The 26,632-nt window shown below is 35.2% G+C and overlaps 1 protein-coding gene and 1 long non-coding RNA gene across 3 annotated transcripts in view; one reads left to right on the top strand and one right to left on the bottom strand.

Moving 5' to 3' along the window:
• The window catches only part of LOC133532035 (glutamate receptor 1-like), a 152,380-nt gene that overhangs the window by 43,769 nt on the left and 81,979 nt on the right, over nucleotides 1-26,632 (top strand). The gene's annotated exons all lie outside the window — the stretch shown is intronic.
• On the bottom strand, nucleotides 3,708-5,919 carry LOC133529622 (uncharacterized). Its single transcript, XR_009801180.1, has 2 exons — nucleotides 5,555-5,919; nucleotides 3,708-4,026 (listed from the first exon to the last, which is right to left on the bottom strand). It is a non-coding gene; the product is annotated as an uncharacterized LOC133529622 (long non-coding RNA).

Here is a 26,632-nt window from a genome sequence, read left to right as displayed (position 1 = left end):
GTACAAGCTGAGATTCAGTCTGACGTATTTGCAAGCCTCAAGGATGTAAATGCTATGCAAAGATAACATTTTGAGTTTTTTTAAATAATTCTTGTGCCGGGTAATCAACAGGTTTTCTAGCAATAACCCGAATGGCACGTTTTTGAATTTTAAAGATTTTGTCACGACCGGCTGCGGTACACCACAAATCAATACCGTAGGTTAAAATGGAATGAAAATACCCATAGTATGCTTTTTTTATATTATCTATAGACAGACTGGGAGCCAACCTAGACAATGCATAGGACGCTGAAGACAGCTTTTTACAAGTATCATCTATGTGTGATGCCCACGTTAGGCCCTCATCGATTACAAATCCTAAATATTTTACGCTATCGACTTGGGGCACAATGATATCGTCCAAACTTATATCGAGCTTGTCGTTGTTCGTTTTGCGCAGCTGAAAGTGAATTATATTCGTTTTGTCTACGTTTAGACACATACCATTGACTGTGAACCAGCGAGATATTAGTTTCATAACTTCTCTCAGTTTGGATTTTAAGTTTAAGAAATTATCTGCATTTACTATGATGCACGTGTCATCCGCGAACATAATGTATTCTGATATCATTGACGAGCAGAAGAAACAGGTAATTTCCCATTGTCAAGCCTTGGGGAACCGCAGCATCAGCCATGGTTTCCAGGTTAGACTTTGCGTTTAAAACTGCTTACGATTGCTTAAAAATGATTCTATGAATGAATTTGTGAAATTGGCCTTCAATACCGTATCGAGACATCTTCGCCAGAAGCAGCGTGTGGTCGACCATCTCGAAGGCGCGCGAGAGGTCGCAGAATATCGCCGCGACCTGCCGCCCGCCCTCCAGGTACGCTAGCGACGTCGCGCGCCGCACTCACGGTCGATCGGCCCGGTCGGTACGCATATTGATGCTCGTTTAAAACATTATTTGAGACTAAGTGTTTTAGAATTCTGGCACTAAGTAGGCGCTCAAAGATTTTAGAAATTATAGGAATCAACGATATTGGACGATAAGATGCATTTCGGCTTTCCCTTTATATACCGGTTGCACTTTTATAATTTTAAGTGCATCTGGAAACTTTCCCGTTAGAAAACAATCATTAAATAACTTTAGTAATAGGGACACTAAAATTGAAGGTATCCTAATATGTGGGTTGACATATCATTCACATCCTTTGAGTGTTTAAGTTTAATTTCTTTAACACACTTTATCATTTAGTTAAGTGTGAACAGTTCAAAATTAAATTTTAACGGTGTCGGAGGCAGATAATGTTCGAGATATGCAAGTGCATCACTAGTGGACGGTTTGACACCGCCGTGAGTAGGCCGACACGTAGTGGTTGTTGAGCCGCTTGGCGGCCGCGGCGGCGCGCGCGGCGTCGCTCGCGCCCTCCGACCGGCTCACCAGCACTTCTAACACACCGTTTCCTCGCTTAAATAATTCTTACAAGTTTCAGAAGAAATAATTCCCCATATATTTCGACTCATATTATTATTGGTACTTTTAGATATTTTTTCGTTTAGATAATTACTTCGTGTACTTTTTAGTGCAATCGAGTAAGTAGTTTCAAGTTGCAATAAGTTAGAAAACTCTTCGTTATTCAAGTTGTTTGAAAGTTTTAGCTTATAAGAATGAATTTTCTGACGTAATCTATATATATCATCACTAACCCATACATTTTAATGGTTTCTTACAACGCATTTTGTATGAGGAAAATGTACATTGAAATAATGTTTAATTACATTTAATACTAATTCAAGAAGCTTACTAGGGCAAGAACTTTTACACAAAAGAGCATCCCAGTCATAGAAATCAAGACTTAATTGAAAATTACTGAAATTTTTATTACAAAATCTGATGTTACACTGTTAGGGCTTGAGAAAGGAGACCTAGGCTCTCCGAAACATGTCGCGCGAGTGACTAAAAACATACATTTTATTGTTTACCCTATATTTTCATGTTTGAATTGTGATCGACACTGTATATTGTGTGACTCTATGTAGGTATATGTTCAATTAAGCTTCTTTATTTTATTTGGCAGCACTGTGGAGTAACTTAGGAGACATCGCCTAAGCAAAAATAAATTTATGTTTTTCAAGAAAATGGTGCTCTTTAATAGTCATAGCCCATCTTTCGACATATAAAGGTGTAGCCGCCGTGCAGGTCAGGGTCTCGACGACTCAAATAAAACTTCGATTTATAATGAAGTGTTAGGTATAATCTTCCAAAAGCCAGAAGGTACTGGTTTACAAGGGTTCTTGCCAAAACGCTTTAATGTAGAAAGTGGGTGTTAATGGTATGGAGGATGATGAAAAAGTGAATTTGCAATATTTGATCAGTACAAAAAGTGGTTTAAATTTAGATGCTTCTAATTGGCCGCGATACAGAATATGTGGAGCGCTCCTATTGGTACTTTTGAAAAGCCTCCGAATACTAGCCGAGCCCGATGGCTGCGTTTAGCTAGTGCATTGGGAATATCTTTATATAATAATAAGTTGCATTCGCAACAAAAGGCTTTCTTGATTGGTTTATATTTTTAAAAGAGCCCATATTGTGTTGTATGGTAAAATAAAATGGCTTGTAAAAATTTGCAGCATTATTTGAAAACTTTAATACATATAATTCCTAGCCGTGAATGCTTCACGTTCTACAAATTATATCAACTAATTTTGCCTTTCTTTTTATATCAAGTAACATCAGAGTCCGGGCCTTTGTATTTTTCTCTGATCATAGTTAAAGCCCTCTTCCTCCTTCGCGGGAAGCCTTATCCTGGTGGTGAAAATTTCCTGTCAAATCACACACCGAGTATTTTTTTTACACACATAGCTCACCAAATCCAAAATATTTATAATTTATTTACGAAGTAAGCACATACAGGAATAATCTTACAAATGACCAACATTACTATATTAGCTTTTACTACACTAGTTCTCAGCAGGTAGGTAGTTTCAATTAGGTTTATCTTTAGCTCCCCCTTTAAAACCTCGTTAGACCGCTTTCAGATGTTCCACGAACCCTTACTTCAAGAACTATTCCGCAAAGGAAGCCTAACGTCCAATTCTCAGTATTCTTGCTTCTCAATAATATGCTGTTTAATTTCCCAACGCAGCCAAGCTGGCTCTAATTAAAACGTAACTTAATAAATTTGACTCTACAAACAATGGTAGATTGTTTAACAATAGCATAAATCAATTGTATGCAACCTGCACACGATATACCTAAAGACGAACTTTACGAGCTTAAGAAGTAAAAAATTGTTTTTTTTTTGTTAAGCGAACACTAGTGTTAACTATCCTTTGTAAAGTAGTAAAGTCACCACCGCTGCCACAGCTGCCTTAAAATATGTTTGGAGGGTCTCACCCTTATAGTCGGATGGCCACAATACGATAGCAGTGTGTGTGTGTGTGTGTGTGTGTGATAGTAGTGTGTAGACTGTAAATAATATGAGTTCTAGAAAAATCTTATTAATAAGGAGGCATACTGAATGCTTTAAAAACATTTACCCTTTACATTTGCTGTTCGTAATTATATGCAATCAACTATAATATGTCTATCTGGGATACTTTGACTCGTGGGGTAACATCGTAGATATTTAATAAGTGCAAGCATCATTTCATAGGACTTTAAAGATAATTTAAGGTTACTAAAAGAGCTTTTTGACTGTAAATAAGTGTTATTGAAAATAAACGCTTCCAAAGTACAATATTTTTAATAGCGTTTTATAAATATTATAAATTAAATTAATATTCCAGTTTTAATCATCAGGTAAGTACGTTTAACTTATGTACTCTATAAGTATATCAGCAAACAGATTCATCAGACGCTGAACTTTTTCTTTTTTCACTTTTTGTAATTGTCTAATAAACTTGTCATAGTCACCATTGTTCTTAAGAGCTTTGATTGCTTTTTCTCTCATAGAAGGTGGCAAGTGCTTGTATACTCTTTCCCACAGTATTTTTAAAAGCATTGCTTCTAGTTTTTGTTTCGTAATTGCTGGAGTACATGATACCTGAAAAAAAAACATGATTAAAATTAATTATTAAATATGTGATTTGAAGTGTTTATTATTATAATATAGTGTTATGATATGTATGGTAGTTTTAAGGTATTTATTTATCAACCGTGTTTATGTACTCATTTTATTTACTTTTCCTGAGAATATTAAGCTTGACCATATGCATCAAAAATTTGCTTTGTGTATGTACTTTTGATATACGTAACAATTTGTGAAAAGTAAGAACTTCATGAAAAAATTATTTTCGCACACAATTACCCTAATTATAAGTATAGTACTTACATTCATCCTACAAGATTGGTACAGAAATTTAAGAACAATCATGCAGGCAAGGAATGCAAAAGGCAAAACATAATTTAATTTTTGATATTCAGTGATTCTTCATCTAAAGAAATACGAGTATGACAGGAAAAGGGAAATATTTCATCGGAGTATTCAGGGACAATTTCATTACATTACAAGTCGGATACTTCTCTATTGTTAATTAATTATCTACCCACACAAATATACATATCCTGACTGACTGCCTCATTAAAGCAGAGCCAAAACTACAAAAATAAGAAATTTACATATTTAGTAACATTATGTAAGAAGCGATTATGAATAATTCAACCTCTAAGGGAGATAAAAAAAGAGATGGAAGTTTGTAAGTGGTATAGTCGACGTCAAATTATATATTTCGCCTTATTACAAAGATAAACATATCTTTGACGTCGACTGTACAAGTTTAATTTTCAGCTGCGATCTTAAAATTTCGAAAATCGTTTTTGAAAATTCTTCTCTTTAGGTGATGAACCCCCTTGGTTGAACATTTGAATGGGGTTTGAATACAATTATTTTTTAGGTGAGAGACATAGAATTTATAGAAATAATAGAAAATCAGATAAGTAAGTTTAGTGTTTTTAAAAAGGGATATGGGATAAGGGAAGGGCTTAAAAAGGGGCTCAAAGTTTAATGACTAGGACTGCAACTCCTAAAGTCGCTGAACAAATATGGGTCAGTTTGGGGAGTACGGCCTACAGTTTAATTTTATGCTCCTTTTGTGGGCCCCACACGGCATACTTATGTATTAGGTGAAATTTAAAGTGTATACATTAAAACTATGAGCATACAAGCTGTATTCTAATTGTACGTAGTAACAATTTTTTCGTTGAAATAACATGTATTTATTCATCAATTATATGATATTGCGATGGGGGTTGTTACGTTGGTTTGACATACTACGAGTAGGTACACAGTAATAACATATAATATACTTATAGCGATCAGATTCTATGTCCTAAACGTTTTTTATTTAAGTTTATATTGCGAATAGGAATATCTCTTGAGTCTGGCCGCCTAAAAATTGATCACTCATTATTTAATAATTAAAGTAATTTGTGATTTTGGCCGATATACCTGCCAGACTTAATGAGATTACTTTTACAGTTCTGAAACAGCTGAAAGCCCGTAATACAAGAATCAACGTAAAGAAAAGCTAAGGACATATTCTTTAAAGTAATAAAATTCAGATTTAACGTACCCCAACAATTAGAATCGTAAGAACACACAGCAGAGTAAAAGCAGTCACTTTGTGAACCATGTCGTTTGGCTCGCGCTGTTTAACGTCAAATGTCGGTATTCAGCCGAAGCGAACCAGTAAAAGAAATCTCAAGAATGAACTAAACATCCTTTTGCGTAATGGCACCCATTTCTCTCGATCGTTGTTTATTTACTGGATAACAAAACCGGGTAGGTGAGGGAAGAAAACGCTTTAAGTATTGCTTGCCATAGGCACCGATGCATTTAATCGTCAGTATTTAAATATTCTGTATATAGTGCTTTTATTACGATGAAACTTATGCGAAAACTCCTACTTTGTAAAAAGACAACTGAACTCATTGGTATGCATCCTTTATTTGTGACTTTTGGTTTAATAATCAACCAGAGCAACGGTCCTATTTGAACTATAAGATACGTTAAACATTTGTTAGATACGATATGGATTGTCATAAGAGACTTTTCTTTAAACAAAAACGACACTTTTGACACTGAAATATCTAATCCATATAGTATCTTTAGGACATATTTGACGTATCTTAAAGTTCGAATCGGGCCGTAAGTTTGATAGACTTTGTCTTTCTAAAAGAATCTTAATATCTAAATGAAATAATTGTAACTTTCCAAGATATTTGCCATTTCCACGATATGTCAAATATAATAGGTACAATTACTAGAACTTACTTTATCTTAGACTGTGGTTAGGTTTATGTAGGTATACGAACAAAGTCTTATATTATTAAGCTGAGAGTTTGTTAACCCTTTGTTTCGATAGGTAGTCGCAGAAATGAAATAACTCGCGTCCAGACGATATTAAATTTCTCAAATACGTACGTTTATCTGCGTCCTTATTATGCTGTTCATACAAATAGAATAATGATATATGTAGTTTATATTTTACTATCACAGGTTGATAAAGAAAGTCAGCCTATTTAAATAGGTCCCACTAATGGGTCCTGAGGGCCTACAGCCAACATCAGAAAATCAAAAAACGTTATCTGCCTCTGAGTCGCTCGAATAGGCAAATACGATAAAGAGGCCGATTAACGATTTTCGAATTTTCGATGTTGGCCATAGGCGCTCAAGCCTCATCTCATGAACGAGAGGGATTTGGCTATAGCTGTACCAGTGGGTTGGTGACTTCACGCTTAAGGTGTTGCTTATTTCGTCTAAATTATTTTTTTCTGCGTCTCAATCGCTCAATATAGTCTCTGCTATTAAACAACCAACCTGAATTTTTCAGAATTTTCAATTACGGTTTAGAGGTCGCTACCGCACTTTGGAAATTTGAAACATATAACAAGCAGCATTTGAGTATATTTACTCTTTTTTATTAAAAATGAAAAAAATATGTATTTCGATACTTTTATCATCGATTGTACTTTTGTTTCAACAATCATTCTACAATTCAACAACTCATCGAGAGAATTCTACACGCCTTAAGACTGCGTCGATCGTCCAGTAGTGCCCTCACTCGGGAATTGTGTTTTGCAACAAATATCACTATTCTATACAATACTTATTCTACGAGTCATCTAAAATAATACTTTTTTTAGTATAAATAATTAAATAAAATTGGCAAGTATCTTAGTAGACAAAATGTAGGCATAAACGCGCGACGCGCCCAGCGCACATTTAGTATTTTCCATGAGAACGCGGCGTGATTGGTCAATTTTTACAGTTGACTACATATAGGTACATGAAAAGTACGAAATTATAGTTTGGTATACGAAATCTTAATTTAACCATTACAGTCGACGAGTGGAATGAGAATTATAGATATTAATTCATTCACGTAAAATTATTTACAGTACATATGGTGCTACTTTACCGCACTAGTGCGAATATTAGCATATTACGTTACTGTGTCGAACATTTAAAGGGCCATATGTACTGTAAAACGTTGTACAATACCTGTGCGAATAGGTAATTCGCAACTCGTGTCGATTTAAAACACTCCATTCGGTCGTGTTTTAATTTATCGCCACTCGTTTCGAATTTCCTATTTTTCGCACTTGTATCGTAATTTACTATTAAATGATGATGATTAACGGTTTATATTTTACCCTGTATACCTACATATATATGGCCCATCCGGGATTGGTTTTGCCTATATAGTCGATTTATTTGGAAAAGCCGCTTTAATCGCGTAAAGTTTATTTCGAACTCAGTAATGGGATGAGTGATATTGAATTATAATTGAAAGAAAGAAAGAAAATACATTTATTTAATACCACAACACATTACATTTGGAAAAAGAAGAACATACAGAGAAATAAAAACATTGGACGCTAATATAGGATCCCTACTCAGCATAATGCCGCGGCAATCCGTGGCGCTGGTTTTCAGTGGGGACCTGACTTAAAACTATGATAGTGGCGGCACATATGTCAACGCAACAGAAATGGTGGTCAAATGCTTACCTTTTCGTAATAAAAAAAAACAGACATACAAAGGAACACAAAAAAATAAATATATACATACTAAAAAAACATACTACAAAAAACATTTTTAATTAATTCTAATTTAACGAGGGTGCCCGATTTTCCAATCCGTACAGTACAACAGCTAAAGTTTTAAATGAACGTAGTGCTCAAAATGATCTGCACATGCTTTTGCTCTCTGAACGTCTTTCTAAGCGGTTTTAGGTATTTATATGCTGGTTCAAACAAGACCTTCTACATCTTCTGTAGAACAGATAAAACACTTATCGACCTTGGTTTACGGTACGTATCAGAAGAAACTACTTACATCAAGTATCTGAAATACCGAAGTTGGAACATTGACAGATAAACTAAGAAGTCTAAGTCTAGGAGAATATTACCGCCAATAATAGGTACACTGTACGAAACAAGAGTAAACCTAAGTATTCTGCACTAACCAAGTTCATAAACAACTATAAAGTTTACTTAATACATACACAAGATTAATTCGCTCACGTGAACTTGTGCAAATACATATATGCGGCCAAAGGATTCTGGTAAATCGTTTTGTTCGTATGTTTGAGGATAAATGGAAGTGTTTTATATTCGATATACCTACTGCTATCTTATATTTGCCTACCACTAAATTAACGATCTACGTATGAATAAATAAATATATTTTTAGCATTCGCCATTAAGTGCGTCAATAATAGGCTGCTGAGCTTGTAAAGCGACAAAGAGCCGCGCGTCACGTGTATATATAAAACATGTTATTATTGGTCTGTTAGGGTGCCATTATTATTATGCCACGTGCTTTTGAGAACAGAGAGCCTACCGTGAAAACATAAACTAAATTTTATTATGCGCCTCTCGATGGCCCTTCCATATTCGAGCGATAGAGAGGCAGATGGCGCTATCCCAATAAAAAGTCGAAATAATGTAAAATTGATAATATTCCTCGATGATATTCAGGACTTTCAACGCTCATTGTTAGAAACAAAGAGTACTTGTTCCAGTAAGAGCGTCTTCTTAACTTTCGGAATACGATGTTAAATATTAGAAATAGGACTTATTTAATTAGTAATGAATATTTTTCCGATGGTCGTTTACGAAAAACAGAGTGAAGCACTGAAGTTTACTCTGCTAAAGGTTTTCATTTCGGTCAACATTTCGATTTTGTTTTACGCGGTAGGCCCCTGGATTAGTCTACCTTGTTTTAAGTGTGTTATTGCAAATAATAAAAATTAAACAAAACTGGATTGTCACACTGTCACCGTCCCACCTCCAACGGACTAATGTAAAAAAGCGGGCGCAGCGGCGGAAAGCGCCGAAATTTTGAAACGTAATAAATATAAGAGCCTCGGTAGAGAGTACCATTTTGTACCATTTGGCGTTGAAACTCTAGGTCCATGGGGTCCCAACGCGCATAAGTTTTTTGGAGAAATCGCGAAACGTCTGGTTGACGTAACTGGTGACCGAAGAGCTGGCGACTTCCTCGCACAACGTATCAGTATTGCGATACAACGAGGAAATGCCGCCAGCATCCTTGGTACAATGCCTCAAATGCCTATTTTAGATATAAGCTAGTTATAGTAATCATCTGTACATATCCATTATGTATATTGTTATTGTAAATAAACATTAATAATTATTAAATAATTAAATAACTTCAACTGGATTGTACTGTAAAATAAACGAAATGGGCTTGCTTTGTTCCGCCTCTCATTTCACAGTCGGGGGTTCCGTAGTAAACTAGGAACCCTAAAAAGTCAAAACATGTCGTGTATTGTTGTTTTAGACCCATTTTTATGTCGTGAATCTAGTTTTTGATTATTTTTACAAAAACGGATTAAGTTAAGTACTTACAACAAAACTGCCAAATAACTATCTTATAGTTATTACAAATTTACATTCTATACACACACAATAGTTGTCCTAAAAATATGTTGCTGGAACTTGTAGCTTTATAATATTTTGTAATGTATTTAATATAAGTTTTATAATTGTACTATAGAGATTTTTAAATAACGTATCTATCACATTTTTAACTAACGATAATTAACAAGACAACCACTTTGTTTTCCATTGTTTCAATGAGAACCTAGTAATAATTATTATTTCATAGAAAATAGGAAATACAATGCCGTAATTATATTTTATTAAATGTTATCAAAACCCCGAAATACAATAAAATTCCTTTCAAGTGCAAAATGGAATGTTAAATGGAGTAGGTGCTTTCATTCAAATTTCAATAAGGTTATGAGCGTTCGTTTATGTAGTCGGGAGACCCGGGGGCGGGAGCGATGGAAGGCACGATGTCAGAGTGGACCAATTCACAATACATTTGTGACTTAAGTTGTTTGCCTGTCTTTCTTTAGAATTTAGAGACCACAAGAAAGCTTTTTACTGACTTTCTAGATCAGGGAGAAAAGTATGTTTTTTAGAGTTTTATTACTTTTACAAATTAAATTTTAGCTTTGAATAGGATGGGGATGGAAACGGAGCGCTAAACTTAGATTATATAGCAGTATCTAAAGGTACCAATGTTTTAAAATTTACATTTACTGTTAATATTAAACGTAGGTACTAAATGTATTTGATCATAAAAATCTCGTCTTGTTACTTATATAGATATCTTGATAAGGAGCTACTTTGCTCGCCGTTGGGTAACTATGCTCTAATTCATTAAAATGACTTAACGTCTAATATATTGAAATATAATGTTTATATGTTATTATTTATATAAAACGTAGGAAATATATACTTTCAATTCCTACGTTAGTTATAAATTATTCTTCCTTTTTTGGCGGGGCCTATTAATTTGGAGCACAATGGGGTAACTTCGCGCTCCTAAGTAAACTATGTATAGGTAGGAGCAAAAATAACCTAAACACCGGTTATTATTTGATCCTTATTCTTTGCATCAGATATATAAAACAAAATGTCATGACGTCAATTTACCGATCAAAATATGTTGGATGAAATGTTCTACTTTTATCAGTTGGTCTGAATATTTAATAATGAATAGTTAATAAATATTCAAAATTTTCTTAAAGTGGAGCAAATATTGGAGCAAAGTAGGACCATTTTACCGGTAATAATTATATGAGATGATTTTTTCAGCTCGAGTTCTAATCTGTTAACAAAAGCCTTTGTTTCTTTTATGCAGAGCGGTCTTCGACGCGTTCCAAAGAAACTATGTCATTAAAAAGCAACTATCGTGATATTATTAAGGTTCATATTTATGTAGATTTATTACTATCTAGGTAGTTATATTACGTTATAGATCTGTGATCGCTAATCGTATGTCCTATTCTGTCATTTAGCCAATTGTGTATGTTGCAAATTGATTTATAACATAATAATAAATCATGTGATGTATTTATATTGCAGATGTTCAAAGTGATGTTGCAGTTCATATTTTTGGGAAAAATGCGTTTATTGTTGTTTCGTCGAACCACTCAAAGTCGGCTTCCTGCTTAAATTATTAATCTACAGTTTTTTTGGTAAATCATAGTGTTATATTTTCTAGTGAATTACAGGCATTTAAAAAATATTTTTTCGATGAAAAAAATACTAATGTGCCTTGCTATTACTTAAGTTGGCCTTTGTTATTTGATGGCAATTACTCGGTGCGGTATTATGCACCTATTTGTCAATAGGGCTGTATTTGCACAGTTTACGACGCGCAGCGAAGCGGAATGCGACCGCGACGGCAGTCGGCATCGTTGGTCGCACGCGGCATTCCAGCGCCCCTATTCCTCAGCCAACTGAGCGCAGGCGAGTCGACCGTTCAGGCTGACACAGAATAATCTTAAAAAAACCGACTTCACAAGAGTTTGAAATGTCATTTATGCGGCAGCGTGTCTAGCAAAGGTCAAAATATATTATTTACAACTATAGTGCATCCCAAGAATTATCTAAAGATCTGTAAAATCTTTTGTCGTAGAGGAGTTCCATTCTAGTCTACATGAGGAATTCCATTTCACCAAATAGCACTATTTAAATGAAAATACTGAATTTTTAGATAAATACTAAAATTGTTGTAAGAGTTCAGGAGTTCCATCAATTCTCCATAAAATCCATCATCAATATTTGGGATTGCAAACAGGTGGCTTGTAAACCTATCTTGCTTAACAAAGAGATAAAGTACGTGAACTACACGTCTTTAGAGTTCCGTTTTGATCATCATCAGCAGTTCCACTACATTAAATGTCACTTTTATAAATGTAAGTTGTTAACGAAAATACAAATATATAATAGTCCCTTAAAATTATCGATATAGTTACGTAATGTGCTAATTATTGCACTAGTGCGCTAAAATAGCACCATGTGTACTGTAAAATATTTTCTGTAATGTCAATACATAGGGAGAAAAATGGGCACATTAATTGTATGGGGAAGCGGTCGTCTTAATTTAGGCGCTTAGCAAACTGGATCCGCTTCGCACGTCGCTCCGATGTTTGAGCAAGACAAGCGTTATACTAAAACGTAGTGATTATATGCTCGTTGGTTATACCATGCGCGTATTATAGCGATATCCCGCTCGCAAATCGGTTCCAGTGTACTATGTACCATAGAGTATAATTGGATTATAGGAACTGGTTGCCGTGAGTGAAGCTATGCACTCTCGATGCTATGAGAACTACATTGCTGCTATGCTACGACCCAAGCGCCAGCTATTGCGTTCCTCTAGGTTGTATATCGCATAAATAAAATGACGTTTCTACATATGCTTTACAAGGTTAATATAATTGAGAATACAGAAATTTTATAGAAATGTATCATTCAGATTTTAGCTACACTTGAGTGTAAGTTTTCAGTCTCAAATTAAATTCTACCTAGCTTTTATACATAAATAATAATGTTAACAGTTTTAACTGGACGACAGTATAGAGACAATCAGGCCATCACAAATATGAGATCAATGAGATGGTTCCAATCTCCTTCGGATAACAGAAGTCGCTGCGATTCGGGCAATCTATGTCACTTTGACGTTAGATATGACTTAGATGACGTAGTGATTATATGCTCTTTGACTTAGATATCAGCCGGATATCTAACTATAGAGGACCTGCTGAATTGCGCATTATGTCAACCGTCAACCGAAAACGTCATTTTTGACACTGATCTGTCATATCATATCAGTATCACATTGAAAACAGATCGAATAACTAAAACTCGAATTGGCCTTAAAATTGTTACTTGGAGTACATAAATAGGCGGGGCGTATGCTACTCCAATTCAGAAATGTATCAAAAGAGATCTTTGCTTATTGAACATTTTAATCTGACTGAAACATGATTACTTATTAATTTTAAATATCTGATAAAACATTGAAATAGAAAATGTTGCTTATGTATTACATATGCGTCGGGTACTTCAGTATTTAATCAGTCAAATTATCATCAACATATTGAAACGACCGCTCATTTAGTCTTTATTTGTGAATTCCCACGGGTAAAGGTACCTTATGGCGGTTGGAGCTTACGACGCGTTGCAGCGTATTCGTATAGAAGCGACGTATATAAAAGCATAAGCGCCAGCCGCCATAAGGTACCTTTTCCCGTAGGACGTCACATTTGTTACCTCATGATAAGTCCTCATTAACTTCAGCTACTGAAAAAACACGTTTGAATAGCGTAATAAGAAAACAGTATTCATTTTAGCAAGGTGGAGTTGTTATTTAGGTATATTTATAGTTGTTTTGAAGTAAAATAACCTGCTGGGGAACTTTAATAATGCCAGCTATAGTATATATGTGTAAATACATAAATCCAAGCTTATGTATTTACACATATATACTACTAAAACGAGATCCTGCAAAAAGCCATACCTGTAAGAAACGGAAGAAATGTTTAGGGGGAAGTTTAATTTTCTGGGACGCCTGGAGATATTATGTAGGAATCTATTTAAGAATGACTCACGCTTGACCGGCCTGAGCCCGATCCGAGGCGTCCGATACGTCTTTTTCTACAGCGGTTGATCGGTGATCAACTGATCACGTTGCGCTTTCCATAGAAAACGAAGCGCTGGAAGCTCCGGCTTGGCCCCAGCCCGGCCTGGCGTTAGTCATCCTTTATAAAGATTAAAAAGGTACACCACACATTTAGGTACCTATATCCTCGCCTATATGTAATAGTATATTGGTACATACAGACTTAGGTATATGGCCGGCAATGGCTGAGGTTGAATCCTTCCTTGGCATCGATCCGCTTTTTATTTAAATTGTGACGGTATTTATTATTAATTTACCATTAGCATTCAGCTAAGCCCAGTTTTCCCTCTAGGTTTGTAGAATGGAAAACTTATATATAAGAAAAAACACGACGCCTCACACTTGTAAGGGGACGCCTCTTCGATCGCACCCTCAGTTCACTTTACATAAAATACAGTTATTCCCAGACGCAATTCCACATTGTTTTTCAGAGCTGGTAGCATCGTATATGTTGTGATTTAGCCGCCGAAGAACCAAATTACATGCTAGTGATATCGTAGCCGAAAAACTTACAGGCCACAATTCGAACGTAGACTAACATCAGAATGATTTTTGAATCATATTATTTAGTTATCTGTATATGTATTGGTGCGGGAGGGACACACGAGATCTAAAAAACATGATTCAAATATCGTTCTGATAACAATGTGAAAGCAAATTGGCCTGTTAGACATAAATGTACAGTCTGCGTATAATTCACTTACAAATTGCGTCTAGGATGCAGTTCATCTCGTCAAGGTGCAGTGAGTTCAGCCAGGAGATGTTGAAAAATAGTGGCGCTTTTTTAAATAATCATGCAATTGCCAAAAATATGAATAGCAATCTTGAGGCCGTTGTCTAGTAACTTTATCGATTCGAAAACTGATGAAGTAATAGTTTTTTTGTTTTAGTTGTAGTTTAACCGCTCGTGCTAATATTGATGCCAGAGCACGCTAAATATTACAGATGAGCATTGCGAGGGTTTCAAGACACACTACAAACAACTAACTAAAAAATACCAGAAAAAAAAAACAAATTAAATCAATTCCAAATGAACGTAATAAAAAAATCATTCAAAATCATCACTTAAAAGTCAATTCTACCTGCTAATATAAGGAAAACTCCAAATTTGCTTCTGATAACTTAGCCCCACATGTGGATAAAATGCAACATGGTGTGATGAAAACAGTTTCCGCTTGATAGAAAAAGATCACGCAAGTTTAAAAAAAACATTATTTTTTTAAATATTTTTTGCACAAAAGCTACAAAAATATATATTTCAAAAAATACTTGTATAATTGCGCAATTTTATTTTAGATCGAACTCATTGATTACTTTTTTTTTAAACTAACTAAAAATAATAATTCAGAAACAATTATAATATCCGCGATCCTGGGCACGCACAGCCGTCTCGTTTACACTCACGCTCAGTGAATGTGAGAGAAGAACCTTAACGCACCGCCGGCGCCTTTATTAGAACATTTAAAATAGTATTCTATGCAACAGTTGTATAAGAAAGGTCAAAAAAGGCGAGCGGCGTGAGTTACAATGTGAGCCGGAGCCGAAGGCGTAGGCGAAGGCGTAGGCGAACATTGTAAAGGAATACGCCACGAGCATTTTTTACCTATTTATACAACGTTGCATACAATATTTTTCCTACGAATCAACAAAAATAATACTTTGAACTAGTGTAGAATCATATAGGTAAACAAACCAAAAGTATATAGCTAAGATACGCGAGGCGAGCATACATTCTTACGCGCCCGGCCCGCCGCGGCCCGGCTGGTCAGCGACACCTCGTAATTCATGAAGCCCTGGTACTTGTTCTTTGCTACATTAAATTTTTTGACTGTTTTTTTTTCTCAATTTTGGCCCCAGTAGCCTATGGAGACTAACAAGTGACGCTAAGCGGTCTTCGTAGTCTATGGGTATTGCTAAATTACGGGTGTCACATGAGTGTTTCCAACCAAATGAATATTCTGTAAGTTGGCAGCAATGCATTGAACTTGAAACTGTATTAAATTAATTTTTTTAGGTTGGTAGCCATTAGTCACAGTGTCGTTATAGCGATTTTAAAGCACAAGTGCTGTTATGAGGAATAGACAATATAGACTTTTCTTCAAACCTTGAAATGTAGGTCCTTATATTCGTGTTCATGAATGTATAAATGACAGATAACAGTAGAGGAGTAGGAAATAGTACTTTATGCAACCGTTGTTTAAGAGAGGTCAAAAAAGGCGAGTGGCGTGAGCACTTTGAAATAATTTCATGTCATCTATCGCAATTTTGAAGGCAGCAAATTTTTAGTGACTTCTTGGGCCATCACTGATATTTCTTCAGGCCTAAACACTGTTATCGCCTTCATCAATTTTAACTTGAAAGACACACTGTTTTATTTAACACAAAACTTAAGTTTTTATTCGACAACCACAATAACCACATTCAAGAAGTAGCAAAGAATGGAGGGTACGGGCGGGAAATGTATGAAAGAAATTATAAAAAATTGTCTATGGTTCACTTATTTGTCAGAGTTGACATTTAAAATAAGGTTGGCAACAATGTATTTCATACAATATTTTTAAGTGGTCATCACACGAAGTATTGAAAAGTGCCAAAAAGATACCATGCCAAAAATGCACGTGTATGCCAAAATGCGTTTTTGGGTAATAGACTAAAGACTTCTCTTGACAATTATAAGGTAGGGTTTTAAAGATGTGTGCACGACCCTTTAAATGACAAATAAAAGTACGGGAGTAGAAAAATATATATTTTGTTAAGGTGCCTATTTTTTTTTACTTTATATGTTTTATGATTTCAGATAGGTACATATTTCCTCTAATTTTCTTAAGTTATTATTTGTGTAATAAAATTGAACTTACGATCTTCTCATATGATAATATTGTAAACTGTATTAAATTTAAAACAAGCCATAATATTGGCCTCACCGAGAGTTCAAGTAGGAATAGGTTTAAGTAGTTTCGAACACATCATATTTAAAGGCAGCATCGATCGGCGGGCGAGATTACAACCGATTAACAGTTCTAATAGGTATGTCCGATTTTATTTTTAAACTACTCAGAATAAGAACTAAAAAAACTGAATATCATCCGTTTTAGTTAAGTACAACGTTTTACTGTTATAACACAGCATTCACAATTCCAATTCAAACTTTTTTAGTTGTTTCGAACTTATGTGAATAGCGAAATGTTTTGGTAAAGAAACGCGGCGAGAAAACCTCGACAGAAGATAATTTCAACGCGAGGCTTTATAGATGTGTGCCGCTCTGTGTCACGTCGGGGTGTATGGTGGATATTGTGGCTTCACTAGTAAGAAGGGCTGCCGTACTCAGATCGGGAGGTTTAATGTGCCATAGGTTCAGAGAACGGAGTTTATTAAAAATTATACCGTGGTTTTAGATCACAATACGGTTGCCAAAAATGTAATAAGGAATCTTGAAGATTTTCTTTAGTGATTTCATCGATTTAAAACCAATTTTTTGACTTCCGCTCTATATAAAAAAATCACGAACAAAGATCTAAAACGCACTTCACATTTGTAACAATTTATGCGCAAAAGATAAAAATATGAATATTGCTTTAAAAATGCGCAATTTCAGTTTTGAGGGAACCTTACCTACTACTACCTACTTTTATTTTTGTTTAAAGTTACAACAAATTAAAACCCAATAACATCATATTCGCGGTCCCGAGCACGCACATCCATCTTGCCCACGCTTATGCTCAGTGAGAATGAGAGAAGAACACGGACCTACGAGGCCTTAAACGACGCTGCTTACCTTGTCAAGAGGGGGCGTAAAGTCAGGAAAATAGAAGGAAACAAATGATGGCCCGCTCCGCGAAATTAGCGACGGAAGATATGGCCATCGCGCGGGTTGTTTACCTACTTTTTATCTCAATTATTCTAAAAATATAGTTAAAACTTTGCTTGGCCTATCCCTCGGCATATCACTACTAGCTATTTTGTACTAAAATCATACTGCTATGGCATAACTGAAAATAGATTCAAGTTAGACATGTTTTCGGAGGGGGTTAAATATCAAAGTCGAGTTATACTAGGTCAAGTAGGGAGTCATTTGAAAGAGCTTGAATGAGATGTACATTCCTGAACATTTTTTTACAGTGAAAGAAATAACATGACGAATAATGTAAAAAAATGCCATTCGTACCTTATTCGATGCGGGAGGTAAATGAAGTCACACTTGACCGGCTTTTTGTTTTTTGTCATGAATTATCTTCAGAATACATTACTTGAACTTTCAACGACACACCGTTTAGAAGTTGCAAGGCTGACAGCGAGACGGGTGGATTATGGTAAGTTGGCACAAAACCATCTGCTAGAAAGTTTTTCACACTTTTCCGGTTTTTTGTCCTTAGAGACCTGATATAAATAGGCTTTGTTTTTAAAAGGCATATTTATGGCATTCGAGTATCCGCGGCTGTTTTTTGTTCCGTTAGTGGAGAATTCTTTTTTAGGGTTCCGTGTGTCGGTTTGCCACAGACATTTTAAGGATGATTCACACTAGCCCGGCAGGGGCCGGGCCAGAGCTTCCAGCGCTTCATTTTCTTTGGAAAGCATCACGTGATCACCGATCAGCCATCATAGAAAATGACGTGTCGGACGCCTCGGCCCGGGCCCTGTCCGGTCTAGCGTGAGTTATCCTTTACTCGGAAACAAAGGTAATATTTTAATAAAACGTAGAATATAGATGTATTTTGGGAGCTGCTTCTTAGTTTAGAAGATTAAATAAATAATCTTTTTAGGAGGGGACACTCCATACAAGTAACTAGCCTAGTGTGGGGATCAATGTACTGCTGCTCTTGTAATGCCAAATTCTTGAATTAATATATTCTTTATTCTTTGATTATTTTCCTCTTATTAAAAGTACGTAACTAAGTACCGTCAAGGTACGCCCCTTTTGCTTATTTCTTTTTTTTTCATATCATACGAATCCTCCGTTATACCTGGCCAGACACGCACTTGGCTGGTTTTTTCACATTGTTTGCAGCCATAAACATGGATATATATTACACCTTATCTACGGCAGTTATCTCCATTATTTCAAGAAAATATTATTTGTGTAATAAAATAAAGTTAGTACGTAAATCAGTTTTTATATACGCGTAATACTAGATGTTTCACCGGCGTACGTGTAACCTTATCTAAAAATAGTTTTATCAGTGGCTAGCGAAGAAATAAGGATATTTTGAGTAAGTATGTAGATCTAGAATACCTTTTAATAACAAAGATTAATTACTCTGCATAATTCCCCGGGATAATCCGTTTATATTTAAATTTTTGATATATTTAGAACCTAAGGGTAGGTATACAATGATTAATTAAGGGAAGAGTGGTTGTGCTCATTATAATTCAAAGCATATCGTTAATTATAGGGGAATATTAAATCTATAACTAGCTCGATCCGGGGCATCGCTTGGTATAACATTGGGCGATGATAACTAACGTGGGCCGCGAAATAATGTTAGCCTCGATAATTGCAGTCGCCACAGGTAGAGAACAAACACATTATAATTTATGAGTATATATTTGCCCATTTTCAGAACAAAGTGAAAACTAATTAATATATATATGTATATATATATACTAGTGACCCGCCCTGTCTTCGCACGGGTTACACAAAACCGTAATATATTATATACCTAAACCTTCCTCAAGAACAAGAATCACTCTATTGATAGCTGAAAACAGCTTGAAAATCTGATCACTAGTTTTTTATCGCATACAAACAGACAGACGCGCCGCGGGACTTTGTTTTATATAGTGATAATGGTAAGGTACCTATTGAAACAGTGTTTAGGGGCACTGATTAATAGTCCGACGTAATTAAGAGTTTTTATTTTATAATAAGTGACATTTATCCAAAAAATGCTGTACCTACTAGTATTAGTTGAATATGTACCTACCTCAAATTGACCTGTAAAACATTGACTTTTATCAATAAATTTCTTGTATCTTGTATACAATACAATACAGTTTACAACAGAAGTAGTTTTAAAAACATCAAATTTAAATTCAGATATGCAAATGACCAAATTTGAATTCAGATATGCAATGGTACTTAAAACTAGCTAACCTGGCATAAAAAAGTATAAAACACCCATAAAGAAATCTAACCGGATATCACGCATTACATTTGACGAATTAGGTGAAGATGTGATAAGGAGAACGATTTACATGTTATTAATATGTATTATTTATTTTCGTTATTTATATAATTTATTATGCTTACACACATTAAACAACTACACGCAAGAAGGGCTTCAGTAAAATATTTTACTCGTACCTATAGGTATAGGTGCACATAAGTCATCTTTACCTAAATAATTTTCTGTTAGTGAAGTATAATATCTAATAATAGAGTTTCCTGTACCCCTATATGATATTCTCCGGCCAAAAGCAACAAATATTGCTGAAATTACGGAGTATACATATTGTATTTTACTCAATGTATGTTTGCTATTGATACGTCAATAGGGTAGTAAGTAGGTATTTTATGAATACTTTGACGTTGTTGCTAAGCTTTCTCTATAAGTACATAAATTATTAACGTATCAGATTGCTGCTTATTGCTGTTTTTGTCACTAATAAAGTCAGCCAGTGCAATTGCACCTATAGCAACTATAGTAATTATAACTATTTTTCTTTATGGGCCCCGGCCTGAAATAAACGGATATTTAATTAAATTTATAGGGTGAATACAAATAAGTACTCTAAAAATACAAAAACGGACTCTAGAGCTAGACTGTGGGTCAACTCGCTTGATTGGCGACCTTAATAAATATTCTTACAGTACGTATGGTGCTACATTTCCGCACGCGTGCGGGAATGAGCACTTTCCGTACATATGTCGATACTTTAAAGAGCCATTTGTAGGTACTGTAAAACGTTGTACGATACACGTGCGAATAGTTCGCAACTCGTGTCTATTTAAAACACTCTTCGGTCGTATTTAAATTTATCACCACTCGTTGCGAATTTCCTATTTTCTACACTTATATCGTAAATAACTATTGTGTTGTGTATTAAAAAAAAATAGAATACTCGTAGTTAAAGTAAAAACGCTAAGCACGAAATTTTTTTTTTCATTTACCCGCCAATTTCTATCTCTATCGCGCTCACATAATTATAATTCTGTCTCGCGGATTATGCCGGCGTTCAATGCCACTGTACGAGTGGGACAGCAATATAATTATGCGCATGCGATGACTGGCTGGTCAATGTACGAAATTCTTCGTGCTTAGCGTCCTTAAATTTAACATACAAATGACATGAAGGTAAGCAGACATCAAATATTAAATTATCTACATAGAAATCGTCATTTAAACCTCTGTCGAGGTTACCAGAATGAGATATTATGGCGGTTTCGTAACACATACGGCAGATTAGATACCTATGCATAATGCATGTGGGCAGTGTGCAGATTATCATTGGTTTTAGAAAAACGATTTAATATACAATAAAAAAATGACAAATTTGGCGAGATATATTACACTAACTTGCTTATAACGAATGATTGATGTTTTCAAAAGGTATTAACCCATATTTGTCCTTTAAAACCTTTCTTAGTACGCTGATAATTCTTAAAGTGCCCATACTGTGATAAGGGCTAAGGTAGAATAAAATCGCTCGTCAAGATTTGCACCTTTCACGAGACACCCGAAAGATTCTAACCACGCATCTCTGAGGTCAGAAGAAGGAAAAAATGTTATATGAGCTTAAGCCAATTTCGCCAAAGTAATTTTTGTAATCTTTTTTCGATTTTATTAATGTCGCTTAAAGTTAATTGGTCTTTTTTCGCGCAACGTAGTCTCCGCAAAGTGTTACTTGTTAATTTTTGTAAATGATGATATTTAGACTAGACCCCATAGTGGCAACATCACCATCTCAAAGGCGTCTTGCACTAAGTAACAATAAAAAAATGTTTTTTTTTTGGTATTAACTATTTAGGAAATTTGGCGAATTCCAGAAAAGTTTAAAGGACATTTGTCTTTAAATATGATCAGGAATACACTTTTAAAATCTTTCGTAGTTATTCCTCGTGAGCACTTAGCTATTTTATTTTATTTTATGGAAAACACAAGAGGTATACGAGTCTTTATATTGCATTAACGTATATTTTGAGCTGGAATCTATCCACTACTAAGTTTTATTATACCTATAAGTATGCTGCTCTTTTTCCAGAAAGCTATTTAGGCCATTCAATAATCGTGGACGAAAGGGGCATTGGGAAGAACTGCATGGTTTCGTGTTATTATTTCATGGTTAACCGATGGTGACGTTTAATTGAGGGTCCATACATCACTTTGTCTTTCATGTCGGATATACCTATAGGTTTCTATACATTTATACCATCGGATATGCCGCGTTACATCATTTCCGTTGAAAATAACGTTTATCGGGTTTGATGTAGTTAATTACAGGATACATATTGCAGGATTATTAAGATTGTTCCTTGAGTAAATAATAAGTTTGGCAAGCATTTTGGTACTCCAATCTGTTGAGGGGCACCGTTTCCGGAGCTCCGCGGTCGCCGCCGCGCCGCCGCCGCTCTGACATACGCCCCACATTTATTTACACGACACAGATTAATTCTACGTCATCCCACACATATCCACTGCGAGACTCTGCTATTCTCAATCACGTGGATTGCACACTTTTGACAAAAGCCTTTATGGCCTGTGCAGTGCTACGCTTTACAAGTTTTCATTTTCTTACACATTCCTCATATAGACTATTTTTCCATTGCAAAAGCGTTAATTAGGTACATAAGGTAACACACGCTTAGACTTAAAAAATGAATGTATGTAAATAATAATATTTTTTTAAGGAGATTGCCGTTCCATCTAATGAAGCTAGGACAGATTTGTCAACTACAATATGACAGCAATAAAGGGTACATCATGTTTTACCAAGTTTTTTTTAAAATCATAGCGGGAAAACGTAGATAATTAAGATGAATTCCATTAATTTGAGGTTATTTTCTGAAGTAGCTACTGTAACTGTAAATACATTTTAGTTGACTGTGAGACTGAGATGCCGCTGACGTTAAGGTTAGTTTAGAATATAAGCCTCTATAAATGGCTTCCTACTACGAGAATATTAGATCACATTGGACATGTTCATTCAAAAAGCGCTGGTGGCCTAGCGGTAAGAGCGTGCGACTTGCAATACGGAGGTCGCGGGTTCAAACCCCGGCTCGTACCAATGAGTTTTTCGGAACTTAAGTACGAAATATCATTTGATATTTACCTGTCGCTTTTCGGTGAAGGAAAACATCGTGAGGAAACCGGACTAATCCTAACAAGGCCTAGTTTACCTTCTGGGTTGGAAGGTCAGATGGCAGTCGCTTTCGTAAAAATTAGTGCCTACGCCAAATCTTGGGATTAGTTGTCAAGCGGACCCAGGCTCCCATGAGCCGTGGCAAAATGCCGGGACAACGCGAGGAAGAAGAGAAGAGGACATGTTCATTCAAGACGTTTGGAGAAATAGCTTGTACTGAGAGTTTTGGAAATAAATAAAAAAACCGGCTAAGTGCGAGTCGGAATCGCCCACCGAGGGTTCAGTACATAAAAATATACAGTTTAAGATATTTCAGCTTATTAGTATAAATTATTCAACCTACTCAACAACCCAATATTTAAACCAAAATGATGGTGTAGTCGCTTATGTTAAAATGACACACAAGGTTAAAGTAAAAGAAATAAAACTTACACATGCATCAGGACTAGAAATAAGCTTCTTAGATAAAAAAATTATTGGGCTATATCGATCACCATCTGTTAATAATGCTGATGAATTCATTAACTCACTAAATATGCACCTAGAAACAATAAACTCATGCAAAAATATTATAATTACAGGAGATATAAATATTAATCTAATTCATAAAGAAAATCAGCAGTCCTACGAGCGATCTAACAGGTTAAATTATTTAAATATGCTTGCAATGCAAGGGATACTGCCAGGACATGTCTTACCGACCAGAAATAAAACATGTTTAGACCACTTTATGATTAAAATAAATAAAGAAAACTCGCAGGCAAATATACTAGTTTTAAACACGACTATCACTGATCACTACACCATATTACTAAGGCTTGGTAACAATAACTTTAGAAAAACCCTTAAAAAAACATGTACCAAAATAAACTTTGAAACTGCAATAAATAGCTTAAAAGAAGTGAATTTTATAGACATATATAAAAGTGATGACCCCAACTATGTTACTGACTATATAATAAATACAATTCGAACATGTCTTGCTGCAACTACGACAACAACACTTGTACCTAAAAATAATCGCATTAAAAAACCCTGGATAACTCTAGGAGTTCTCCGATGCATCAGAAACCGGAATAATATGCAACGTAAGCTTAGGCTGGATCCGGATAATATAATTCTTAGAACAACATATCGAAGATACCGAAATTTTTGCAATGGCCTTATAAAAAAGCTTAAAAGGAAATACGACAAAGATACCTTAGTTAACTCTAGTAAAAACTCAAAGACACTTTGGAAGGCAGTAAATAATATAACAAGTAGAAAAATAAATAAAAAAGAAAACGTGGAACTACTTGACATTAAAAATACCCCCATCGAATCTCTAAATGAAGTAAATCAGTACTTTTCTAACGTTGGCAAGTCTCTTGCTGAAACGATATTGTCCAGTAATAATGTTGTAAGCCGCATAAATCATAACCTAACTAGCACATGTATACCTTCTTTTGTACTATATGACACAGATCCAAATGAGATATATATTACCCTTTCAAATTTAAAATCGACTAGTGCTCCTGGTTGGGACAACATCTCTACAAAATTCTTGAAACTGGCGAGTGGTATTGTTGTTCCAATCTTGACGCACCTAGTGAACCTATGTTTCAGTCGTGGTGTCTTTCCTGACTCTTTAAAACAGGCTATCATCACTCCGATTTATAAGGGTGGGAACAGAAATTGTGTCTCAGATTACAGACCTATATCAGTCCTACCTGTGATTTCAAAAATTATAGAAAAAGTCATAAATACCAGAATATTGAACTTCCTAAATAAATTTAACATTTTGTCAAACGTCCAATATGGGTTTAGACGAAACCTCTCCACAGAGGACGCAGTATCAGCTCTATCTTCTCTAATTATAGACAAGCTAGACAAAAATAAAAAATCACTTACCGTCTTTTTAGATCTAAAGAAAGCGTTCGATACTGTCTCTGTTCCCATACTAATTAGAACCTTAGAGGCCACTGGAATCAGAGGAGTACCGCTGTCGCTACTCACCAGCTACCTTTATAACCGAAAGCAAAGAGTAAAGATTGGTGAATATATTAGTGGCGAATGTGACGTAAGTTATGGTGTCCCTCAAGGAAGTGTTCTCGGCCCAACTCTCTTCTTAATATACGTCAACCAACTTTGTCAACTTAACATCGATAACGGATCGATCTTTGCTTACGCTGATGATACAGCTATTGTGTTCTGGGGGGATAGCTGGGAAGATGTCAGGAGATCCGCTGAGTCTGGACTAGCTAAAATTGCTCAGTGGCTACATAATAACCTACTGACATTAAACATAGCAAAAACTAACTTCATATGCTTCACTAAATACAAGAGAACGCAGCCCAACTCCACCTTCACTTTGAAGATACATACATGTAATGACCTCAATGTAAATTGTACTTGCCCAGAAATCCACAAAGTTGAGTACACAAAATACTTGGGCGTCATGATAGATCAGAGACTTACCTGGCATGTAGGTACATATTGAACTAATCATGTCGCGAACTCGAAAGATGATGTGGATCTTTAAAAATCTTCGACACGTAGCAACAAAAAAGCTACTTAATCAAATTTACATTTCTCTTGCTCAGTCGGTTCTTGCATACTGTATTCCAATCTGGGGTGGTGCCACAAAAACAAAGTTTTTGGAATTAGAAAGGGCTCAAAGAGCGTTAATCAAGGTAATGTACTTTAAGCCCTATTCATGCCCTACCAGTGAGCTCTACCAAATTTCGGAACTGCTCTCAGTTAGAAAGTTATATATAATTAATGCAGTTTTACGAAGACATAAAGAAACCATATATACACCCGAAACAGACGAAAATAAATCAAAACGAAGAAAACCTGATGTGATAACAGCTCCTGTACCAAAATCTGTTTTTGCAAAGAGGCAGTATGTAGCTCAGTCGGTTAAATTGTATAATTTTATAAATAAGTTGTTAAATATTTACCCCGTAAGCGCTAAAGAATGTTTAAATAAACTAAATATATGGATTAAAACTAAAAGCTATAATGACGTTGAAAACATATTAGTTGGAGTCGTCTAATATTAATTGTATATTACTACATCATTTAAAAAAAAAAAAAAACGGTTTATTCCATCAGCTAATGCATTGGTCTTCAGATTCATTTTCGCACACAAACACACACACACACACACACACACACACACACACACACACACACACACACTTATTCCCTTGATTATTAAAACTTTATAAAAAATGTAGTCCAACAAATTGTACCTTCAAAATTATAAATCTACGCTTTCTCTATTAAGAACAGATTTTTGTTAAAAATTATTTTATATACTTACTAAATTTCTTTCTATTTTTTAAGTTATAAAAAAAAA

Source organism: Cydia pomonella, chromosome 1 (assembly GCF_033807575.1).
Source record: "Cydia pomonella isolate Wapato2018A chromosome 1, ilCydPomo1, whole genome shotgun sequence".
Classification (NCBI taxonomy): Eukaryota; Metazoa; Arthropoda; class Insecta; order Lepidoptera; family Tortricidae; genus Cydia; species Cydia pomonella.
The sequence above is the reverse complement of the archived record's forward strand: the minus strand, read 5'-3'. Positions and strand labels throughout refer to the sequence as shown.